General features: G+C 48.4%; 1 protein-coding gene across 6 annotated transcripts in view; it reads right to left on the reverse strand.

The window, feature by feature from the left end:
- The window catches only part of NCOR2 (nuclear receptor corepressor 2), a 2,813,293-nt gene that overhangs the window by 1,250,316 nt on the left and 1,547,705 nt on the right, over window positions 1-15,272 (reverse strand). The window contains exon 1 of one of the 6 annotated variants that reach the window (XM_069619706.1): window positions 1,567-1,990. The exons of the other annotated variants lie outside the window; for them this stretch is intronic. The gene's annotated coding sequence lies outside the window, so the exon portion shown is untranslated. Of the gene's footprint in view, window positions 1-1,566; window positions 1,991-15,272 lie in introns of those variants that run through there. 6 annotated transcript variants of the gene reach the window in all.

Consider the following 15,272-nt stretch of genomic DNA (forward strand, 5'->3'; position numbering starts at 1 on the left):
AACCATTTGTGTTGAAAAGGCGGGTGAAATCACCCGATTTTGTTTTTGGCGGGTGAGAGGCCCATTGGAATGAATGGGCGTGCAGGGGGCTTGGCGGGTGACTCGGCCCTTTACAAGGCGGGTGACACCCGCCAAAAGCGTGTGAGTTGAGAGCTATGCAAACTGCTTCTGATGCGCCACCCCATCCAAATTGTCCTGCAAAACCTTTTTGAAAAGTTGAATACCTCTCACAACCTTTTCCGTCCCCAGGGTGGGTAAAAACACAAGATTTCCTTTTTGGCGGGTGAGAGCCAAGTGAATTGACAAATGAATGGCTTGGCGGGTGAGGGAACAAATTTGTGACTGGTGACTAAAAGCGTGTGAGTTGAGAGATATTAAGTTTGCCACCCTATTTTGAACCATAAGCATTTCTGATATTGCAGACAGAAGATCAAATGGTTCAGAAAAAAAAGATGAACGGAAAAAGTGAGGATAAATGATCTAATGGTATAGAATGGTGGAAACTCTATAGCAGTGGTCTTCAAACTGGACATCATTTGGGTGGGGGTGCAATCCCTAGGTGGGTGGGGAAGAGCAACCATTTTTAGTTATTTTTTTATTACTTTTTTTTTTATTATTTTATTTCTCGTGAGGTGGACCTAGGTATGAAAAAGTTTAAATACCACTGCTCTATAGTCAAGATTAAGAGGGAATTAAGGACAACAGTGTTTCACAATCTCATAGTGCGCGTGACCATTTCCCGTTCCAATTTCTTAACATACAAAGCCAGACCCACATCACTATAAAAAAAAAACTAGTACCGAAAACCACATTCCACGCCAGACATTTCATGCAACTTGCTGTAATCCGTGCAACCGAACAGCGTTGTAAACGACAGATGCATTCATCGTTAAACAGTACTCGATTTCCTAATCATGCGAAGCAAAACGGCTAAAAAGACCCTACATGATAAAAGCAGACAATTCAGTTCAGACATGGTCAAACGTACTGAATCACAGCGATTTAGCGGCAATTTAACATCATTCTTGAAGCCCCGCTACGGGTGAGGTGGTACCACTTCAATATGGCTGCGTTGTATCGCATCAACGTGCAGCGGGAGATCATATTAGTCCTTCTTTTGTGTTCAATCTCCGGAGGCCATTGCTCCTCCCCCTTGAGGGGAACCCGCGCGCCACCCCCTCGCTGTGTTTACTCTGCAGAGACCGCGATGTGAGGAGAAACTCGATGGTTGTCTTGACTGTCTACATGAGCAAAAATGCGTTTACCCTTCAGAAAAACCACCACGTAGGTTTTCCACAATCATCGAGCACTAGCCGGACACTACCGCCTCTATACCTAAAGAAAACGCGTGTCGACGGACGTTTCTGGAAACATCGGTCGTAAGTTTGACGACACGAGTTGTGACTGGAAAGGAGATAATATGAAGCAAGCAAACACAATACAACGACATAAACACATGGCTGACTGACTGAAAACACAACACGTACCAGCAGCAGACGTTCCCGCGAATAACATGACAAAAACAGTCCTCACATAATCAAGAAATAAAACATGTCGAGCACTTACTTGCACTCACAGCCCCCTCCTCAGTCCCTTCTCAGCCTCCATGGCGAGCGAAGAAAAAAAAAAAAAAGAGCCGAGGATTATGTGATTTCCAACTCCTCTCGCGCGGCTTAAAGCTCGGCACTGCCTCACATTTCTCCTCTACCCGGAGAGGGAAAGAAGAAAAAAAAAGCCCTTCCTGGCGATTTGCATAGTTAAGCCGTAAACTCACCACAGCATTCCTGCTTATGATTTTGCAATCTACTGGAATAACGTGGTGCGGAGAGCGCGAGCGAGAGACGATGATTCACGGACTAATAAAACCACAGCACTCCTCGGCACAGGGCTTTCTCTCTGCCGCTCCCCCTCCATGTCTTGGCAGCCTGCGAGCGGGTGATTAATCTCTGGGGGGGATGCCAAACACGCAGCACTGCTATTTCCACTCCCCCCAGTGAAGCGAAAAACCTCTGTACAACCACCAGGGAAACTACCACTCTCGCTTTAGCTGCCTCAGTTTATCACCCCTCCCCCAAGTGTCCCTTCTTAGAAAGGGACCGTCCTTTTGGCAAGTGAGCACTATAAATATGTTTGGGTGTGCGTTTCCTCTTTTTAAGCGGCCCAGCGGGGCACGAGTTCCCAGTCAGACTTTTACAATCTCCCTCTTAAAGTTTACAATAACAACAGATACATGTATCTATGCATTTAGCTTTTATGTAGAATGCATCCCCAGCTGCATTTCACATTGGTCCCTTAATCTTTAGCATGTTTGCCAAATGCACGCATTTTATCTGCCCCAGTGGGATGAAATACTGAGTCAACACGGTCGAATTTAACTTCCAGGTTACAACACATGATCCCAGTATTGAGCACTTAACTTATACCACATTTGAAAGTCAGTTTATGGAGGGGGTCATTTGTTTCCGTCTAGTGTTCGTAATAATGTTATTCCTTTATCACGTCACACATGTCAACCAATTTTACCCAACGGGGTTATGCGTCAACAGCATCGGCACGCATTTCGAAGTTATATTGTGCCTGTGCAGTCACGAAATGTTGTCTTTATATAGCGCTCAAGCCCATTTTTTGTACCCCATGTTAACACTCGTAACTACCTACTCACTGCAAAGTGCCCCCCTTTAATGCAGAGGCTTGCTTTTTATGCCCGACTGTTAAGCGAAACTTAAATAATTAGTGGCAACCTCGCTTGTAGTTTCCGCTTCCTTAGAAATTTAAACAGTTTAATTAAAAAAAAAACTCAACCATCACTTTCCACAATTTGCGGGTCTGGGGTCTCAAATGACATTACCGGCTCGAAAGAAAGGGGATAATCACTTCAGCTGCAGTGCTCGATTATCATTCCAGTCGATCGTTTCAATATACCGCTAAAAACTGGAACGCCATCCGGCTTGACCCTAAAAAAATCCAAACCACCATCGAGTTTAAAAATAAATTGAAAACCTTCCTTTTCAATGCTCCCTGAATCTCACCCTTCTTCCTCTTTCTGACGCTCACTCTGTTGTGTTGTCTTGCTTGTTTTGTGTGCGCCACGAGGGCTGCGGGCGAGCTGGCGTGATAACAAAAATTAAAATAAACGTTTCGAATTCAAAAAGTTTTGTTAAGCACACACGTTCACAATGAAATATACATTTGAAAGAAAAGCATGATAAACCATTGCATAAACTATCGGACAAACAAAACCAATGCCCCCTACCTATGTTAGATAGCTTCACCTCCCTTGGGTGGTCCGATCAACAGATAACGAACCACATTATGTGCATAGAACTAGTAAATGTAGGACTAAGTCATGATCTAGCCTGGGGGAGAATCATACCCAGTAATTTACACGTATGGCATGGGTTGTAATACCGCCATACATCTCTAGATGACACTGAAGTGGGGCCTTGGGCTATGTATCCAGTAAGGACTAAGGAGCCCCAGAAATCTTCAAACGAACAAGGCAGAATTCACGTGTTTGTAAATGGCCTAGTCTATTGTCGAAGGGTCCGCACATTTGCCCAGTCGTTTAGCCATAAGAGAATTTGCGTTTTTTTTCAATATAATCTCATCATGGCTCTTCTGATGTGGCAGACCTTTGTAGTTTTGGACAATTTCAGGAGAGCTTTGTCATTCCCAGGAACAAAGACTGAGGTTTTCAGTAGATTGTCATTTTTTTCCAGCACCAGGTTGATTATATAGACAATACCCTTCCAGAAGATTGGAGTCTTCGGGAAAACCATCTCATGTGACTATGTTTTCCTCTGCAGTTATTGCATTTCCAGCAGGCCTCACTCCCAACCAAATTCATATGGTGCTTCAGTACTGGAGATTAGTGCACTCTGTTTAACAACTTGATTTTGTATGTCCCCGTACTACAGTCAATGCTCCAAGGAGCCATTGCATATTGGACATCTGCATGTATCCAATACAATACTTCTTAGTGAGGGAGCAGTAAAGTGTCCAACCCTCCTGGTTGTACAGGAGGCAAAGTCAGAAAGGTATCTGGACCTCATCCCCAATTATCAATAATATATAGCGGATGCAGCAAGATACTAGTTAGGGCAATATCTTTCTAGGACGCTGATCTTGATCGAGGGATTGAGCCAGAGCAAAGCTTCCAGGAAGACATGGGGAATTGGCTGCCAGATTTGTAGAAACCGAGACCCAACTGTCCCGCACACATTCCTTCCTCCGATTCATCTCTTTTGTTTGCTGCACAGTCGTGGGCATAGGTGTATTGAGCTCTAGGAACATTCCAAGTTGCAAGCTACTAGCCAGCCATAAGTTACTCACCGTAATGACTAACATACTCTTAATCCATAGTCCCCTTTCCTCCATACTGTATGGGCGTCCCTTCCAAGGGACGGGAAACGGAACCTTTTTCACCAGAATAACCTTCCCCTTTAAACTTAACGGCACGGGCCAGGGAGCATGCGCTGCCCTGGGAGCATGCGCTGCCCTGACTCCGGCGCCACACCTCAGTCCCCTTTGCCGCGTTGACAATAGATTTAAAATTGCCTAATGACACCAGTATTATTAGGGGGGAGGTTGGTGGGACATATGGCGCAAAGGGGAATATGGACTAAGAGTACGTTAGTCACTACAGTGAGTAATTTATAATTACTCTTACGTCCCGTCCCCTTTCCTCCATACTATATGGGCGATTACAACGGATTGTAGCCCCAGGGTGGAGAGGAGACCCTCCTTAAGCACATAGGTTCCTGAGAACTGCCTGTCTGAAAGCCGCAACAGATCTAGAGCCAGCATCCAACCAGTAATGCTTGCAGAAAGCCGAGGGAGAGGCCCATGTGGCCTTCCTGCTTATGACTTGCCAAGGGACATGGCACTGGAATGCGATGGCCGTTGCCTTGGCCCTGACTGCGTGGGCATGCATGTTGGCCGGGAGCGGCTTGTGCTGGCCCTCATATGCTTCTTTGATGGTAGAGACCATCCAGCGAGATATGGAAGCCTTAGAGGCCTGATACCCTGGCCTCGAGCCGCCGAAAGTGACAAACAGGGCGTCCAACTTGCGGAAACCCCTGGTCATGTCCAGGTAGGATTTTAGGGCACGCCTGACATCCACGCAGTGCAGCACTCTCTTCTTCGTCTTTGGGATCGGGAAAGGACGTAGGAAGGACTATTTCCTCATTCAAGAAATGCAAAAATGCCGGGTGCGTCCGCATGACTACCTTGTCCCTGTGAAAGGTGGTATATGGTTCAGAGGGGACCAGCGCCTGAATCTCGTTGACTCTGCAAGCCGAGTGAAGACCGACAAGTAAAACAGTCTTGATGGTGACCAGCCTACTGTCTACGGGTGCCATTGGCTCAAATGGCTTGTGCGCCAGGGCGCCCAAGACTATATTAAGGTCCCACACCGGGTGAGGTCTCGACGGGCAGGTAGAGCCTAGCAAGACCAGTCATGTGTTTCTTGATGATAGGGTTGGAGGAGGAAAAGATGCCTTTCTCCAAGTTCCTGTAAGCCCCAATGGCTGCGAGGTATGTACAGCATGTGTCGACCTGTAAGCCCAAATGAGCGAGGTGCGCCGAAAAGGAGAGCATGTCGTCCAAATTGCAGGCCAAGGGGTCAATTCCCTTGGAGTCTGCCCAGTGGAAGAACCTGGTCCATTTGCTCTTGTACTGGGCCCTAGTGGCTTTGCTCCTGGCGCCCTGTATGATGTCCAGATTGGCCTGTGAGAGGCTAAGGTGCCGAAGCGTTATCTCCTTAGGTACCACGCTGCGAGGGCTAGTTACCCTGGCGCTGGGTGGATGATCCCGACCCCCTGCTGTGCCAGAAGATGTGCAGGGCCCTTCGGAGGTGTATCGGAGGCACGTCCGAGAGGCTGAGGAGCTCCGAAAACCATGGTCTGGACAGCCACCATGGAGCAATCAAAATGAAGAGGAGTCGGTGCGACTCCTTCATCTTGCAAATTACCCTGTGGATCAGGGGAGTGGGCGGAAAGGTGTATGCCTTCATGCCGGTCCACTGGAGGTGAAATGCTTCGCCCAGAGAGCCAAGGCCCTGACACTGCCAGGATGCGAACTTGGGGCACTTCTTGTTGTGTCAGGTGGCAAAGAGATCCACTTGGGGCAGATCCCACTTGTTGAAAATCTCCTGAACAACAAGGTTGTTAAGCTGCCACTCGTAATTGTCTGCTCCCAGCCTGCTGAGCCTGTCCGCTTCCAGGTTGGATTCCCCCGGGAGGTGGACTGTCCAGAGGAAAATGTTTTCCAAGGCCCCTTCCCACATGCTGATCGCCAGTCTGCACAGAGGAGGGGATCTGGTGCCTACCTGCTTGTTGATATAGTACATGCTGGTTGAGTTGTCGGTCTGGATGAGGACAACCTTGCCCTTGAGAAGTGGTAGGAATGCTCTGAGCGCTAGACAGATGGCATTCCGCTCCAACCAATTGATGTGGTATTCCTGCTCCTGTCGAGTTCTGGTGCTGGGGACTGAGAGATCGTCTAGGGTGGCTCCCCAGCCTTTGAGCGAGGAGTCTGTGGTGATGGTGGCCTGCAGAGAGGGCAGCCGGAAGGGCTTTTGCCGTCCGTAGGTTGCAGTCCATGGACCACCAAATTAGGTCTCGGTGGAGAGATGGAGGAACGTGGATCATCTCGGATTGCGAGCCCAGCTCCTGCCTCCATGAGGCTGCGAAGTGCAGCTGCATCCTTCTCATCCTTAGTCTTGTGTGCAGCATGGCTAGCAGAACCGCCGCTAGTTGACCCAGGAGATGTTGGTACCACCATGCCGAGGTCACCTCTCTGCTGAGGAAGTCGGTGGTGGCCCTCTTGATGGCCGAGATCTTGTCTTCCGACGGGAAAACCTTCTCGGTGCACGTGTCCCAAATGAGTCCCAGGAATGTCAGATTCTGCGTAGGGAGCAGCTGTGACTTCTTGAGGTTGAGCAAGAAGCCCAGGTCTTGCAGTGTGTTCATAAGGGCATGGGAAGAGTGCTGAACCGCTTCCGGAGATGTAGCCCTGACGAGCCAGTCATCGAGGTATAGGTAGATGTGGCTGCCCTGCGCTATGAGGAGGGCTGCTACAGCGTTCAGGAGTCTGGTAAATACTCTGGTGACCGAGTTGAGGCCAAACAGGAGGACTTGGTATTAGAAATGGTAGCCCATGATCCTGAACCATAGGAAAGGACGATGGGGCTGCCAAACAGGACGTGTAGGTACGTGTCCTTCAGGTCCAGGGAGCACATCCAGTCTCCCCTGTCCAATGTCTCCGCTATAAATGCTAGCGTAACCATGTTCAATTTTTGCAGGGGTAAGGAGAGGTTGAGGGTGGAAAGGTCCAGGACAACTCTCAGGCCCGCTTGGTTCTTCTTCTGAATGGTGAAAATCTTGGAGTAGAAGCCAAAGCCTCGCTGGGAGGCTGGAACTTCCTCCACTGTCTAGCTCTCTACGAGTGACTGGATCTCCGCCAAAAGAGTTGCTGTCCCAACCTGTGGAGGGGAGGAAAGAGGGGAGGAGGGAGGAGAGGCTGGGATGGGAAGGCGGTACCCAATGGATACTACGGAGAGGATCCAGGGGTCCGTGAAATTCTGGCACCAGAATTGCACATGGAGTGCAAGCCTGCCCCCCCACCGGAGACACGTGGACCCGAAGGGGCATTTAATGCCTTCTTTCCCTTGGAGGCTGAGGAGGGGGACTGGAAAAAGCCCTTGCCCCCTCTCCCCCTTTTTGTTTGCGCCGGTTCTGAGAAGGCAAGCAGTACGGTTGCCTGAATCTGCGTTCCTGGAAGCCGCGGAACCCTCCATATGTACAACCCCTCTCCGAGCGCCGCTGAGATTGGGTGTACGATTTGGGCGTGGTCCTTGTAAGGATGGATAAAGACTTTGCCATTTGAGAGCTGCTGTTCTTTTTGTCCAGCTCCTTTGTTCGTCGAGGAGTGGAAGAGGTCCTCCCCTTGAACGGTAAATCTAGAATGAGGGTTGAATTTTGTTGCTCGGAGCCAGGCTGTTCTCATGTCCGTGGCAATGCAGATGGCACTTCCTGAGGTATCGATATGCGCCACTGTGGATTCCATGAGGTCATGCACCACAAGCTTGGCTTCCACTAGCCCCGCCTTGAAGCAAGACTGGCATTGGGTGGGGAGTTCCGGGAGGAAGTCCGCAATTTCCCACCATAACAGTTGGTTGGCGGCAGCCAGCATGACATCTGCGTTGGCCTGACGCAGGTGCAAGGAGGCGTTGGAGTAGATCTTCTTGCTGTACGCCTCCAAGATCTTCTCCTCCTTGCCTAGCAGCGCCACAGAGGAGGTGGCTGAAGACGACTGAGGCTTGGACTATAGTGATGCCGCAGCGATCACTGAGGAGTGTGGCTGAGGATGGATCGAGAGCAAGAGTGTATCCCCCTCCGCCGGTTGTTCGACCTCGGGCTGGGGGAGGCCAAGGTATTCAGCAAGGCCAGCAAGAAATGCATGGAAGGCCCTGGCTGAGGATGACGTGTCTGGATCCTCCTTCCTCCTCGTCCGTATCCTTCGGATCCAGAGGATCTTGTGGAGGAGGGGTAGAAGGTGCCGCAGGCTGGGGTACAGGGACCGGCGGAGGAGGTTGCAGAGTTGGCTGTGGAGCCAGATGAGGTGGCTGCAGCGGGGACTGGGGTCCCGATGGAGGCATCTGTGGTGCCGTTAGCATGGCGGGGAGGACTTCCCCGACTGTGTCTTTGATGATAATCGCCATCTGAGGAGACCTCATGAGGCCGAGAAACTTCTTGAAGAGCACCTGCTCACTGGCCAAAGAGGTGGCAGGGGGTACCGATGGGGCAGCGGAGGGCTGCTGGGGCCGCTGCATACCCTGTCCATATGGACGCAAATCAAAGTTGCCCTGCGCAAATGAAGGGTAGACTATAGGCCACATACCTGGTTGAAGCCAGTCCCACCTAGACACTGGTTCTTCGCCAAATTCGTGGTATGGTGTGGGACAGGTGCCCCTTTCTGGCACGGCAACCATTTTGTCGAGCTGCCTGCCACGTGTCTGCGACGTGTTGCTCAGCCCGCTGGACCCGGCCTCATCCAAAACTTTTGCGTGTAGATCACGAGGCCTACCCTGCTCCTCAGCCCGGTAGGTGTGACGCCCTCAACTCGGGGGTAGGTAGAGCTGCGTTTAGGCACCCCCTCGGACGCATTGCCAGTATTAGGGCATAGCCCCTCAGACGTATTGCTGGTATTCGGGCATAGCCCCTCAGCCATTTTGCCGGGAGTAGACCCGGTACAAGAACCTTCCGGTCCCTCGACACTGCACCCGGGAGGATCCGAGGACCCCTCGATCCTAAGGCCGGTAGCTATAACAGCCTCGGGGCACATGCCGGTAGAAGGACCTGGCCGGTCCCTCGAGCGCGGGAGAGTCCCTGGGAAGGAGTCTCCCTTGCGGGGTGTGCTAGATAATATTGGCCCTACCTTGGGCCTGGTTCGATGCTTCACAAAGTTCTTGAGACGACTTCTGTAAGAGCTCCCTCCACCTGGCGAGTGTTCTTCAGCGCCCTCGAGGACAGCGAGTCACACGCCGAACATGATTGCCAACCATGGTCTGAGCCAAGGCAACGTAGGCAGAGGGCATGGGGGTCTGAAGTTGGGAAGAGCCTGTTGCAGGATGGACACCTGCTGGACCCTGTGGAAGTCGACATGCGCCAGGGAGGTGCTCGACGCCTGAGGACCGAGTACCTGAATGATAGATGAGACAAAAAGAAAAGACAAAGAGAAGAAGTATCCGCCCGTGTAATTACATGGCCGAAGCCAAACCCAGGAGCGTTGGTGATTTTGGCCCATTCCCGTCGACGCGGAAAAGGAGACAGAGGGGACGGCGGAGTCAGGGCAGCGCATGCACCCTGGACGCGTCCCCGCACACCTCTGAATTTAAAGGGGAATAAGGTTTTTCTGGTGAAAAAGGTTCTGTCTCCCGTCCCTTGGAAGAGACACCCATATGGAGGAAAGGGGACGGGACATAAGAGTAAAGGCAGTTACCACCTCAATTCTAAACGTACACAAAGCAAAGATTTCTTACTCCCCCAAGAGTCATCACTAGCCGATGGCTAGTGCACATTTTGCACCCTGCAGTCTAGGCTTGAAGTTTTAGAGGGTTCTGCAAGTAGTGCCCAATCAGCCCCTTCCTTAATCAGATTACCGAAATACTACAAGATGTAAGCCAGTTGGTATGCCCAGAAGTGGAGTAGATTAATTAGCTTGTAGGGAAATCTATACAAAAGGAAGGGATGCAAAGCAAAATTCTTACATTTAAACAAATTTATATGGACTGCATCCTGCGGAGAGCATTTGAAAGAACGACATGCTAGGGAAAGAGATGCCAGTAGCTCTTCTACCAAAGTGTGCTTGTCCACAGTAAAGGACAAGGCCAAATATAAATCATTCAAGTTATATGAAAGTATCCAGCAACCTTTATCAAATGGATAACAGTCAAATCTGTGAACAAAAAAAAGCATGTTAGAGAAAAGTGGAAAGAAATAGAATTGAGGCCTAGATCTCTTCTGCTTTCTTCTTTACAGGACAGAGACTAGGCTTTGTACAAAGAAACATACATAGCCTTGAAATGTAAAACTTTACCAACAGCAGCCTGATTGCAAAAACGTTCTAATGTACCCCCTGTTTAAAGAGCCAGTTATAATATTGCAAGTGGAAACAAAAATTCATTTTAAATGCTACATGTGTGAATGAAACCAGAATCTTTGGGCCGGACTGTAACTTCTCTGGCCACAGGAACACTGCTGGGGGGATGTTCTCAAGGAAGTGTTAACTCAGGACTTTGAAGCTGGGATATAAACTTTATGACACTGTGTGGATTCATGAGGGGCCAAATGTTTTTTTGTTCCCCAAAATCAGGCATTGTGAGCAAAATAAATGTTCCCAAAATACAAGGAAACTATTCTCAATAAGTGGGCTTGCAGTAGACTTCCCCCAAGTAATCATCAACTTTTATCAAACCTATCTTCTAGTGGGGGGATACAATTTACACCACCAGACACCTGGGGTCTCACATCTGTGAAACCAAGTTGCCGTAATCACACAATGGGCATAGATCTGGGTTAACAAATGTCTCCGAGTTACTGAGCTCCAAAGAACTGGTGCCCTGATGACAACGCCTCTTAGTGGTCATAAATGTCTCCGCTCTGAGCCTCAAAGAACCAACACCATATGGCCTGCTGCCAGGTTAGGAAAGGAAACTATTTAATATTTAGTTAAGAAAAAAAGAATCGTTAAATTTTACATATGGATCACATGTTCTGAAATAACTTCTCATAGCAGTGTCGTAAAAACATACTTTAAAAAAATTGTTCAGGGTGAAAAACTGTCAGCTGAATGTAAAACAATACTTTCTTAATCTTAGTTTAATCATGCAAATTAGACGAATGTAGATATTTTTTAGCACAAATATTGCACTTCAGTGATTCTTCTGTCCTATCGACTGTGCCAGATAGGCCATTGTTCTAAGTTGGGAATAGGATTGTTGAGTGAAAGTGTGATGAAAATTGCATTATTTAATTCGCCTAAGTAAGAGCAATCCAGCATACTAAGTAGTATCTTGACACGTGTGGAACAAACAGTTATAGAAAATCACAACTTTTTAATGTAGAAATCTCAAAGATGACGTTATATCAAATGGGAGAGAACCGGGGTTAAAAGTAAGTTCTTTTAGACTGCCCTTTTCATTAATATGCCCAATGAGTATGAATGGGAAGTTTAGTGTGAAGTCCCTTTTGGAAAACTGCCGAATCACAAGCCTGGCCAATCAACAGAGAAATTATATATACCTAAAGGGTATAGAGGGTTGTTTCTAATCTATAAAAGTCCAAACCCATTGATTGAGGGGGACTCTCACACTCATTGGGATGGACTGACTGACCGACTGGAAGGAGATAGAAAGATAAAGGAGAATAGAATAGTCTGTATTCCCCTGGGCTCATTTTGGATTACTGGCACAACACTGTAAGAGAGGCTCACATGAAACCTAACCCCAAGCATTCCCTCAGTGGAAAAAGGAAACATGCACAATTCAGAAGGAGAGAAACCAGCCAGTGGAGGGAAGGTCAAATGTCAAAGGGAAATATAATTCTGAGAGGAGGTATACTCTAAAAGAGGAATAGATACAATCGCAGTCGCTCTTATTTGTGAAAGTACTTAGGGGGGTATCACATGTACATCCTGGGAAATTAGTAAATATGTCAGACGTGCAAGTGCTTCTGGAAATTCTGGATTACAGGGTTTGAAATTGAGGGGAGGTCGGAGTTATTTAGCTCCTGCTTCTAGCCCAAGCGAGTCTGGTTAGCTTGAAAACAACAGCTACCAGAAGCTACTTTTGGCACCTCAGACAACTGGTGCCTTTCAAACATGCATATGGCACATTAACTTTCCGTATTTGAGAATGCCAACAAAGCAGCATGAGGACACATTTAAACAATTAATCATCGAGAATATGGACAAAAGCTTAAAGGGTCCACTTCATGCAGAAATTAGATTTGTGGTTGTCTAGGTACTAGCTCCTGGTTCCCCAGTGGTAGCTCCTGCCTACTGGCTTATGCCCAACACAGGAGCTGGTATTAGCTCCTGCTCATTGAATCTCAATTTTGAACCCTGGATTATATACCACAGACCCATATGGTGTGTATACTGGGAGATCCCAGACTCCTTGTCAGTGTAATGGCAAAGTACAGAATGGGAGCCATGTAATATCTCAATTAGCAGATGCCTAGAAATATAATTTAATTGTAGCAATTCCCTTATCTCACAGAGCAGGGCCCTTTTACTAGCTCTGAACAACTCAAGAAACCGGGGAGAGGGTGTTTTAACTGCCACCCATGTTTTTCACTTTAAAGTTGCAATTTATTAAAACCTTTTTATTGTGTTACGGTTTCTCAAATAAAAACATAAGTAAAACTTTCACATGATAGAAGAAAAAACAAGTTGATAAAATTCCATTTGACAAAGTTGAAAGCAATTCTTTATTAAAAAAATATTTAAATAACCTTTATCAATCAAAATACAGTACACTTCGGTTAGCTCACGCAGTAATCTAGTAAGATTTACAATTAGGGAAGTTTTTTCACCCACCATAAGAAGATTCCATAATTGCTCACAAATAACCATTCATAAATCTGGCAAAAATTAAAGTTACTCATTGTAATGACTAGAGTACTCATAGTCACCTTTCCTCTATCCTTGTGTGGCGTCCCCCAACATCGGAAAATTACCGGATGTTTTGGCAGCGTAAAATTGAACTTCCACTTTAAATTGAGTAAAGTGTGCATGAGCGCGGGAATGCCCCAACCCCCCCAGGCACCTCAGTCCCCTTTTTAACACATCAGACCATAATATATTAGCCCCTGGCATACAAGCGGGTGAACGTGGGTGTGATGTATGGAGGAAAGGGGAACATGGATTATGAGTACTCTAGTCACTACAGTGAGTAACTTTAATTACTCATACGTCCCCATTCCTCCATCCTTGTGGGTGATTCCACCAAACAAGATTATAGGGTTTAGAGCTGGGAAAACCTGCCTCATATCTAGGACAAAGCAAAAAGGTTCTTCAGAACCGCCTGACCGAACTCTGCATCACGCCTGGAGCTGGTATCCGGGGAATGGTGCTTACAGAAGGCAGAGAGAGTGGCCCAAGGAGCCGCCTTGCTGAAGACATCCCAAGAAGCATGCCTCTGAAACGCAGCGGCCGTGGCCTTAGCCCTGACCTCATGGACATGAACCCCCTCCGGAACGGATCTTCCAATGGCCGGGACTATCCAACGGACGATAGAAGCTTTGGAAGCCTGGGTGCCGGGAGACGAGCCCCGAAAATAATTTACAATGCCTCAGACTTCCTGAAGGATTTTGTCCGTGAAAGATAAAACTGGAGGACTCGCATGAGGTCCAAGGAATGTAGAGCCCTTTCTGCCTAAGACTGCAGGTTCGGGAAGAACACTGGCAGGCAAAAAATGTGGGTGGGTGCGCAGGATGACCTTGTCGCTAAGAAACGTGTTCAAGGGCTTGCACAATGACAATTCCTGTAGCTCGCTGACCATGCGCACAGAGGTGAGCTGCACCAACAGTACAGTCTTCACTGTCACCAGCCGGATGTCCACCGAGGCCATCGGCTCAAAGGGATTGCGCTGCAAAGCCGCAAGAACCACATTGAGGTCCCATACCGGATGAGACCTATGCCCCGGAGGAAAAAGCATGGACAACCCCTTGAGGTTGGCCTTAACCGCTGGGTTGGCTGCTGAAAAAAAATGTTCTAGGGAATTCTTGTAGGCCCCAATGGCTGCCAAATAGGTGCGGCAGGTATCCACCTGAACGAGCCAGCTATGTGGAAAATGCCAGCACGTCATCCAGGGAGCAGGAGATTGGGTCCAGCCCCTTGTCTCACGCCCAGTGGCAAAACCTTGTCCACTTGCTCTTCTACTGGGATCCAGTAGACAGCCTCCTGTATGATGTCCCAGTTGTTATCCAAACATTGAGCATACTGCAGTCTCATCTGGTCAGGAACCAGTCATTGTGTAGTAGATCCATGAACCACACCCTCGAGGGCCAGTGGGGGGCAATCAAGATAAGGCTGCAGCCTACTGATGCCTGGAATTTGCAGAGGGTTCGCAGAAGCAATGGGGGAGGAGGGAACACTTGCGGCTGTGCCAGCAGATCTGGAAGATATCTCCGAGAGACCCCTGACCCTGCCAACCCTCGAAGCAAACCGGGGGCACTTGGAATTCTGAGAAGATGAAAATAAGTCCAGATCCGGAAACCCCTATCTCTGGAACAGGGGCAACAAGGAGTTGATGTATAACTCCCACTGGTAGGTGTTGAATCCCAGGCGGCTCAGCTGGTCTACTTCTGTGTTGCTGTGCCCCGGGAGATGGTCCACTGAAATCCAAATCCCCTCCATCAGGGAGCATTCCCAGATCGAAACACCTCCATGCACAAGAAGGGGTGGGGGGGAGAGAAATTATAAGTTACTCACTGTAGTGACTAACGTACTCTTAGTCCATAGTCCCCTTTCCTCCATGCTGTATGGGAGACAGAACCTTTTTTCACCAGAAAGAACCTCCTTCCCCTTTAAATTTAGAGGTGTGCGGGGGTGCAGCCCAGGGAGCATGTGCTGCCCCGTCTCCGGCGCCTCGGTCCCCATTGACGCAGTGACACTAGTATTATTGGGGAGGGGGGGGTTGATGGGACGTATGGAGGAAAGGGGACAATGGATTTAAGAGTACGTTAGTCACCTAACTTATAATTACT

Source organism: Ambystoma mexicanum, chromosome 10, assembly GCF_040938575.1.
Source record: "Ambystoma mexicanum isolate Mex_15411 chromosome 10, UKY_AmexF1_1, whole genome shotgun sequence".
Classification (NCBI taxonomy): Eukaryota; Metazoa; Chordata; class Amphibia; order Caudata; family Ambystomatidae; genus Ambystoma; species Ambystoma mexicanum.